Genomic DNA, 2,756 nt, shown 5'->3' with positions numbered 1-2,756 from the left:
GTCTCTCTCTCCCTCCCCTGTCTGTCTCCAGTTCCCGCACGTGGTGGGCTGAATGTGTGCTTTGCTGCTGCTGTCTCCCAGTTACTCCTCTGCACATGGTTGTCATTGGCATTTTCTCCAGTCATGTATATCCCAAAAATGCAGCTTGTTTGCCAGAGCCTTGTTGGTAAGGACAGAAGAGGGTCCCAAAGGGATACAGAAATAAAACACACCTAGGTTGAGGTGGTCTTCTGCCCATGCATCCCATGGCCCTGCACCTGCTGAGCACGTGGGCTGAGCCCTTGGCAGTGTCCCGGGGGCTGGTTCCATGGAGCCAGGGATGGTTGTGAGAGGTGTCTGTGGAGCTGCCAGGTGTCTGTGGCTGCCTTTGCTAAGCTTTTTTTGGGATGGGGCAGGTCACTCTTCCCCCTGGGAGCAGAGCTTTACTCAGCCTGCAGCAGGGTTCTTAATGCCCCAACAGTGAGTGTTTCAGAGGCAGGATCCCTGAATTCAGGGGTCTTTCACCTGCTCTGTAGCATCAACTGGTGGTGTGAAAGCTGCTTTTCTTTGGAGTTTCTCACTTGAAGCTTCGGATTTCAGCGTTGTTGAATTCTGTATGAACTGCTTGCTGGGGTTTATTTTGAGGGTTTTGTGGGGGAGGATGTTCTGGGGTTTTTTGTTTCCTAGCATTGTGTGCTGACAGTAACTTTTCCTTTCCTCCATCTCTATTTTTGAGGTGCCAATTTGTTCAGGGCAGGATTCTTGCTCGTGTGTGAGCAGTTCAACAGCTACAGATGCTTTTAAGTTCTGACAGGCAGAAACTGGCAGGGCTGTTGTTCCAAGCACTTTGTTGTGCTGCTGCTCTGTATTTTTGGAGTGGTTGGCCATAGTAACAGACTGAGAATTTGTATAACTGGGAGATTTTAGTGTTTCTGATTATATAATGAATGTACTTTTACAAAAGAATGAACGCAAAACAACTTTGAGCCAATGAAGAACCAAAGGGGGTTGAAAATAAGCACTTTCCCTGAAGCCCTCAAATCCTTTCCCTACAATTCTTTTATTGAATCTAAAAATTAAGAAAAGAAGTCCCTAGTTCATATATCCCAAGTGTGGGACTGGTGATTTGTTCTTTGTAGAATCTCAGTATTTTTGAGAGAGTGGGAACAGATAGGACTTTGTGGGGGAAAAAAGGAAGGAGGGGAAAGGACTCCTCTCATACCTTTTATGCTAGATCTTCCTTTTATTTAGTGATCCAGTCCATAGCTGTGTTATACAGAGCTCTGGAGAGAGGCTCTTCTCCCCCTGCCTTCTGTCAGAGGGCAGAGATGGATGTGCAGAAGAAATTGCTGAATGGAAATGGGGACAAAACTAAAAGATTGGGTGCATGGCGTTTCCCTGGACAGCCTGTAAATGAAATTCTGGATTGTGAGGTTCCTTCTGAGTGTTTGTTTGTCCTGAGCTGCGTTGGGGTGTGGAAGAAGGCAGGCATAACCATTTCTTGTGGTGCTGTTTTCTCTTCAGATGGCACCTGAGCTGAGCCGAGGTGGTGGAGTCCTAATCAGGTGGTTGCTGCTCGCCAGGACCCACTGCTTGGAATAACCAGCCATGAGTGACAAGCTGAGCATCCTCCCATCACCTCTAGGGCTGTGCAGGTCCTCTGCTGCCAGACTCACCTTAAGATCTGCAAACTGCAGTTTGGGTTTCAGCAGAGGAAGGAGAAAACCATGCGCTTCCTAACCCCCTCCACAGAACCCCAGAATGACTGGGCTTGGAAGGGACCTTAAAAATCCTCTTGTTCCAAGCCCCTGCCATGGGCACGGTCATCTTCCACCAGACCAGGGTGCTCCAGGCCCTGTCCAACCTGACCTTGGAAAGTTCCAGGGCTGCGGCAGCCACAGCTTCTCTGGGCAGCCTGTGCCAGGGCCTCCTGAAGAGCTGGTTTTCCTTCTGGCTCCTACCATGTGCTGCACTTGAGCAGGGCTGACATCCCAGGAATCCTTCAGAATTTCTGTTTTCCCTTTGGAACACGTAAGCGTCTATTTTTTTATGACATCTGCCCCTTTTAATAAGCCCTTTTCAGCTAGAGTAGTTATCCTGGGTGGGCAAAGTTTGAATGTTCCATCTATGAATTTTTTATAAACATGTATAAATGCTTCAGGTGCCTCAACTAGTTTTCAGAAAGAGTGACAGCAATTTAGCTACAGCAAGTTCGAGTTTTGTTTCTTTAATGCACTAATTTTAGTTCTGTTTAAGCTGTTGCAAGTGGTGTTCAGGTTTCAGCCTCGCTGTTTTTGCCGCTGGAAGGGGCTGGTTTGTCAGTCGCAGTATCTGAAATGCTGCTGTGTAATATTTGCAGGCACCTGTAGATGGTGATGCACTCTGCTCCATGCCTGGGCTGCATCTCCCCTCCCATCCACCTGGACCACGGAATTACCAGGCTGGATTAATTCTATTTACGATCCTTCTTTTATTTTTCTGGGCACGTGGCATAACCTTGGAATCCTTTCTATTTCCAAAGCATTTTGGCCTCGGTCTCCGTTAGGATGCCAGGATAGCAGGCAGCGAACACAGCCTGGCCAGCCGTGCTGACTCACCCGCTGCTCCCTGATTTTTGCGTCCCCTTTGAAAGGCCGCTGAGGAAGAGGCGCAGAGCCTCAGCCGAGGCGCAGGGCCGCTCAAGAAGGCGATGGTTTGCCTCGGCCGGGCGGCTCCGCGGGCGGCGCTGCGCCGAGCCTCGCCGGGCCCTCGGCAGCTCCGGCCCCTGGCGGGCGGGG

This window comes from Chamaea fasciata, unplaced genomic scaffold, assembly GCF_029207755.1.
Source record: "Chamaea fasciata isolate MVZ Bird 193981 ecotype frontalis unplaced genomic scaffold, bChaFas1.0.hap1 SCAF_10, whole genome shotgun sequence".
Lineage (NCBI taxonomy): Eukaryota > Metazoa > Chordata > Aves > Passeriformes > Sylviidae > Chamaea > Chamaea fasciata.
The sequence above is the reverse complement of the archived record's forward strand: the minus strand, read 5'-3'. Positions refer to the sequence as shown.